General features: G+C 37.4%; 1 long non-coding RNA gene across 1 annotated transcript; it reads right to left on the bottom strand.

Annotated features, from left to right (window-relative positions):
* Positions 1–2,834: 2,834 nt before the first annotated feature.
* Positions 2,835–4,371, bottom strand: LOC111946426 (uncharacterized). The gene is made up of 3 exons (XR_002872148.2): positions 4,234–4,371; positions 4,058–4,150; positions 2,835–2,974 (listed from the first exon to the last, which is right to left on the bottom strand). It is a non-coding gene; the product is annotated as an uncharacterized LOC111946426 (long non-coding RNA).
* Between the last annotated feature and the right edge of the window lie 2,568 nt (positions 4,372–6,939).

Raw genomic sequence — 6,939 nt, 5'->3', positions numbered from 1 at the left:
GACACAATGCCTGTAAATAAAATTAAAAAAAAGATCCAACTTTCATACATAGATAATCTTCATTGTCATTGACACTGGTCTGTGCAACACTCAAACACCAAGACAACAACTTGCTATGATAGAAAACATGAAAAAAATTATAAATAATACCTAAAAATATACAAAAATTGCCTCCTTCACTCATTAAAAACAGGAAATTTTAAGTTATTGCTAGATACATGGCTCATAAAAAAGCAAGATACACAATAATGAGTGGTAAAATTGTTGAAAGCAGAGATCAATTAATCATAAATATTAAAAGAAAATCCAAAGTAGCAAACAGAATTAAGTAGCCAAAAAGGTAAAAGAAAAGAAAAACTTACTTTTTAGGTTTGTTCTAAGTAAACGAGTGGAAATTAGGTCTATACCTTTGTTATATTGACAATAATTTACTTTTTTGTAACATTGATTTTTCAGCCTAAAAAGAGGAGAGCTGTAACAGCAGGACACAACAATAAGAGAAATTAAATGGAATGTAAAAAATTACATTAAAAATAACATTTTGCATTAATTAAATTGATCTACATTAGCTTTTCATTATGAATGTGTTTCTGTTTCATTGCATTTTCTGTAAATTGACATTGACAGGTTATGTTAGATGCATGAATAAACACAAAGTTTAAGATATCAAGCAAAACAAATTAGAATGTCACTGTATATGTTTAACCCTTGTGCTATCTCAGATGACCCCACCCTTACATTGACGTCTTATTCCTAACATGACAAAGGTGGATAAAGGTGGAAAGATTTCATGTATTCCATGGACACCAGTGAGGTTCACTAATCATTGAAGAAAAAAGGTTCAGAGCACTGTCTAGTGGGTCTAGATGACCCAACTTTAAAGTGCCTAGGATAGCACAAGGGTTAAGGCTGCCTCTGTAAAGCATTAGGAAGTTTTGACAGGTTTAAAAAAAAGAATTAGCATAACACTAAAGATATGGAAACTGAAGATAATTTGTTTTTGATGAGCATATTTGTTTAAACTAAAAATGTAGTAGGAAAAAGGGATTTGGTTGACAACAATCTGCATATCTTACAATTTGAAAATCATGCATGCATTACTAAATGCTCTGTACACGCTGTTTACAAACTGCATTAGGCTTCAGTTAGGATTTGCATCTTTGTTCTCACATTTCTTCCCGTCTTAGAGCTAAAATCTCAGTAAAGTCTGTTGCTCCAGAAAAAAAAAAAGTTGTTGTTTGTGAGCATATATAACACATCCACGAGCGAAACACGGCACAGACAACCACACAAAAACATCCTTCAGGGACCAGTGTTGCATTAAATTATACTAAAATCAAGTCTTTTCTTTTTAAATCTTTCTCAACATGTCAGATGGAGCTTGCAGGGCCTCTGAGCTGCCCCGAAGCTTTTTCCTGCCACAGGGTGGCACAGTTTTACTGCAGCACTGACTCCATCCCAGCCTTGATGGCTGGTGGTGGCAGGTGGTGCTTAATGATGCCAGACAGCGTTTCCTTGTGGCTCGTCCACGATGTTTGTCCTCACTGCCAGGTAGTTATCATTAGATGGGGAGGAAAGACTGAGGATGTGAGGTATCACGAGAGAAACAGCCTGGAGGCTCTTTGCCACATGTGATGCCCCAACATTTCAAAAAACAAAGAAGTAATAAATACAGTAAGAGGCGCATCGTGGGGATCTGTGTGATTATGTGATTGAGATGAAAACTTTTTCACTTTAGTGTTGAATGAAAAGACTCACAGCAGGAAAGGTCTCCCCTGTCTGCTTATGCCTTTTGTCCAGATGCAAGAGCTGATATATTACCAAAAAAACAGCATATAAATATATGGAAAACAAATATGAACATGTGCTGTCCCTGCTTCTTTTATTATAATTGCTTAATTACCCTTTTGCCATGGACACAAGCTGCTTTTCTTGCTTATTTTTAAACTTTTTTTTTTACACAGTGTTGATTTATGCATATTGTCCTAAAAGAAAATGTGAATAAATTAATCCTTTTTTTTCTTTTTTTGCTCATGAATGGGTTTTATTTTTGCAACGACAGCCCATTATTTTGCCGTGGCCAAACCATGAAGCTTCAAAGACATCCCCAACTTGCCACTGCTAATTAACCAGCCAGAGACACTGCTCCTCCTGTGATTACAATGTTTTTTTTTTTTTATAAACTACCCCCCCCCCGTTGCTTAGTTGAGCTCCAGTGAGCAGCTCTTGTCTCTCCATGGGGGTCGCTCATTTTGTTCTGCTTGGCGACAAGCTGAAGGTACAGTCAGCTAGACTAAGCCTGACAAACCAGCTCCTAGGTTACCTTGTAGGGATGAGAAATGGAGTTAAAATCCCCCCAGGAGTCGGACTGAAGAGCTGTGTCACGACAGCAAACAGAGAACAACCTTTTAAATCTAAAACAGATCCATCTGACCTGCTCATAATAGCATTTTAGGAGGCAGACATTTCTATATCCTGTATTAACTTTATTATAATGTTGACAGGATACCCTTATTACATTTTTAAAGTTTCAAGTTTCGTGTGTTGGAGTGTTTCAAATGACTGCTCCCCTTTCCTTCGGATGAATCTATACACCCAGAGTTTTTCAGGAGATTTTTTTTTTCTTGGTGTGTGAAATGAAATTGCATCACTTTATTTTGAAAAATTGATGTAAAATAGGGTGAAAGATTGTGTTGAACTGAGGAAAAAAGGGGAGGAATTCAATTAAAACCTGAAACTTTTCGTTGAGTTGCTATCCAAAGCTCTTCATGAGGGGCCCTGCAACGGACTGGCGGCCTCTTCAGGGTGTGGCCCCGCCTTCGCCCAACAGTAGCTGGGTGGGCTCCCCCTGGACCCCAAAAGGGATTCGACGGGTTCAGAAAATGCATGGATGGCTCTTCACGAGGTCATTGAAGGCACCATTAAGACCAACATCTTCCTCACAAAACGTTCTGTCTTGGCAGGAATGGCATACCTATAACAACGAGACAAAGTACAAATTTGGTCATCTTTAAAAGACCATTGAGACTAAAAAAAATCTCAAATGTCTAATCACATATGACCAGGAATCAGAATATGTTATTTCTAAACAGACACGTATTTTAAAATAATATATTTTGTTTTGTTTAATACTGTATTTCTATTTGTGTTTTGTATCTTGTTTTTTTTAACTTCTGTTTTATTTTCTTGCTTTATAAAAAAGTTGAATTTGAATGTGTAATCTCTTACTCATAAAATCTTTTATGTCTTCAAAAGCACTAACCTGCCAGGGGAATGCAGATGGAAATTAGCCAAGGGCCAAAATCTGGCATATTTATTTGTTTTTCAATATTCATTAATGTGCAATGTCCCTTTCTTAATAAATAGATAAATATTTGACAGCAGAAATGTAACTGATGAAAAAAACAGAGTACCCTCGCTACTGCAGTTACTGTAGATATTCTTTTTAAAAATTATATTGTTCAAAGCTTAATATGAAAGAAATTGGCTTCATGTAAACATTTTAAGTTTGACACACAGTTTTTTTTCCCAATTTACTGCTTTTTTGGTGTATTTTTACAATTTAGGTTTGCAAAACAGGTTGCTTTGAATGTTTTCCCCTCTTTTTGCAACCTGATATCCTTATGTTTTTAGTGCTGTTTTCTATTTTGAAAGGGAAATTGGAGCAAAACATTTAGCATCTATATACATTAGAAGCTGAATCTAAATGCTTGGGCAGTAAGTCTAAGGGAGATGCAGGCATCCTTTTCATTGTGTAGGTGTAACCCTTGTGCTATCCTAGGCACTTTAACATTGGAGGTGGGGTCATCTAGACCCACTAGACAGTGCTCTGAACCTTTTTTCTTCAATGATTTGTGATCCTCACTGGTGTCCATGGATTACATGAAATCTTTCCACCTTTATCCACCTTCGTCATGGTAGGGAGAACACGTCAAAGTAAGGGTGGGGTCATCTAAGATAGCACAAGGGTTAAAAGTGCTGAATGATTTGTTGGTCTCCAAACATGGATCTGCTTTAACAGACTTTTGTGCTAAACTCCCTCTGGGGTAAATCCCACCGTGTTGTCGGGGAAGTCCATGGTTATGGCTGGGGTGTACATGCAGCCTGGTTGGATTGCCCCGAGTCAAGGGAAGAACAAAAAGTATCTGCACTGGACAGAAACAGTTGACTTCATTTGACTTTTATTTACAGTTCATTGTGATTATGCGATGGATATTTTTGTAACACCAATACCTGTGCTTGCAAATGTGTGTTGCTGATTTACTCCTTCTTTTAGAGCAATGGTTTAGCCCAATCCTGGTTCAATGGAGAGATTAGAGGGGTTCTTTTCTTCTTGCATTTTGCTTTCTGTGTGAAGCTGTGAGAAGAACACGAGTACCGGTACTAATAATTACAGCTGCATGCTGGTTTGAGCCTCTTTTCCTGATGTTCACCATCCTGGATAAAGTAAATCAAATCAAACTTTATTTGTAAAGCACTTGTATGTATCTCATAGAGCTAAAACAGTTTTCAATTAACAAACCAAAAGCAAAAACAAAAAGATCTTGACACAAATTGTTAAATGCTTACAGTAAGGATAAAAAAAAAATCAAAGAAAGGATTTTTTGTCATCTAAACCTTACACGAGTCATTAAAAATGTTGTTTAATGACCCAAAAAGCAGATTCTTGAATTATTTTTTATCAACATCTGATCTAAAAGAGCCAAGTGTGGTTTCCCAGATTTCTTTTAGCCAATACTGACTTTACGGCTCTTAAATATCTCTTAATTGTATATTTTATTTTTAACTAATCAAAAAATGACCCTTTAACACATTAATTAAAACAACAAAATACCCTAAAATAAACCCATTTCAATCCTCACTCCTGATGGGGACAGATCGGCTTTAAAAATGAAAAGTTCCTCCTGTTGAATACAAATATTTTGCCCGAGAAAGATGGATTTCACTCCCTCATGTCTTTCTTTTTTACTGTCACAAGGAAATCCAATAAAAAAAGGGGAAAGAGGATATACCTCGATTTAATTTCCTGCTGTTCTGTCTGTCCCCAAACATCCAGACGCCTCTGGAAAATCTGCTCATGTCAGACGAGACAAAAATGTTGCCTGTCTGCTCCGGTGGCAGCTGCAGAGCTGAAGCCTTCATCAGAGCTTCAGTGTGATCAACTGTTTTCACGTCTTCTATCTGAGAGTTTCTCCTTAAAAAAACAACTCTGACAATCTTGTCAACCCACTCACCCCCATACAGCCCACATCGGGCCACAATACCCCAGTGTTAGCTGGGGAGTTGCACCGTTGCCTAGCAACTGGCTGATGGATATTTACCACCATTTGTATGAGTGCTATAGTGTTTATTGGTGAAAGTGTACAAAAGCATGTTTTTGTGTTGAAGCCCTGGATTGTATAGGGTGTGGAATAGACTACATTTATTACAGTGTCTGGACCTAAACTTTCACCTTAATTTAAAAAGAAATTGTTTCAAGTTTTACTCAGGAAATCAGACTTTCCTCAAAACAAATGTCCAAACTGCAAGCACACTGAAATGTGCGATTGTTTGCTTTCAAAATCATAGCAACGCATACATTATTAATGTGAAATGTAAAAAAAAACAGGAGAAAGTGTTTTCTGCTGGTCCTCTGAGGACTCCATCAGACTTATCTCAGACCAGCTTGAGCACATGGCTCCAACAAAGTAGAGTTTTTCTACCAAATGCTTATGAATTAGCAAGTATTATTGGCTGCTTCACAGCAATAAATTCAGCCAGCAATATCATTTAATGCCACAAACTCGCAAACGAGATGTTTAACGCAGCCCAGACATCAGTGTGGTGACATTTGAGCTGCAGTCAGAATCCTGCATCTGTTCATTCCAGATGTCTCCACTGAGGAAAAGAAGGAGAAAACAGGTGAAAATACAGCAGATGTTTGGGACTTTAGTTTGGCACAAAGTACATCCATGACTGATGACTGAAGTGATTGTAGAGACTGCTAAACATATATTACTAGTCTTTTAACCCTTGTGCTATCTTAGATGACCCCACCCTTACATTGACGTGTTCTCCCTACCATGACAAAGGTGGATAAAGGTGGAAAGATTTCCTGTAATCCATGGACACCAGTGAGGTTCACAAGTCATTGAAGAAAAAAGGTTCAGAGCACTGTCTAGTGGGTCTAGATGACCCAACTCCCAATGTTAAAGTGCCTAGGATAGCACTTTATTCCTGTGCCACAGGATAGCACAGGAATAACACCTCAATGTAAGGGTGGGGTCACCTACAATAGCACTAGGGTTAAACGAGCAATTACAAGTTACAAACCCTCAAACTCTATAACCTTTATGCTCCATAACCGTTTGAGAGGTTGTTAATTATTTTGGGATTGAGCTTGAAAGTGGAGGTTTTTTGCCACCCTTTTTGTATGTTTATATGGAAGAACTTCACAGATTTCTAAACAAAGGCTCAGACCTCTAATAAATCCATAATCCCTGAAGCCTTTGCCCCAGTGTGTTGATCCTGGTCATAGGTGGGCCTGATGTGTAAAATCAGTATTTGTGGTTAGCCAAAGAGTGGTCAGTTCCATCTGTTTTTTCACCCTTTAACCATTTTATTGTTTTTCCTTTACTTATCTATAGTTTTTGGTAGTTTTTTGGAGACACAACATTTCAGAAAAGGTCCACTTGCACATTCCAAGTTTGGATTCCCCATTTTTTCCTCACTTCTTATTGTTTTTGTTTTTTTTTGGCTACTTGAGTGACGTGTGGAGTGAAGAATCAGTAACCCAGCATACCTGAATTTGAGGTAGATCTTCCCTTTTGAAATTGCACAAAAGCTTCATAAGTTCCAAAGATACTTGGAGTGAGACTTTAAACAGACATTGACTTAAAACTCCAAAAAAAGAAAAATCAAAAAGCCATATTTTCTCTATCCCACTGATACTACAATTCC

The sequence above is a fragment of the Oryzias latipes genome, chromosome 19 (genome assembly GCF_053564925.1).
Source record: "Oryzias latipes strain Hd-rR chromosome 19, Olatipes_Hd-rR_3.1".
NCBI lineage: Eukaryota > Metazoa > Chordata > Actinopteri > Beloniformes > Adrianichthyidae > Oryzias > Oryzias latipes.
The sequence above is the reverse complement of the archived record's forward strand: the minus strand, read 5'-3'. Positions and strand labels throughout refer to the sequence as shown.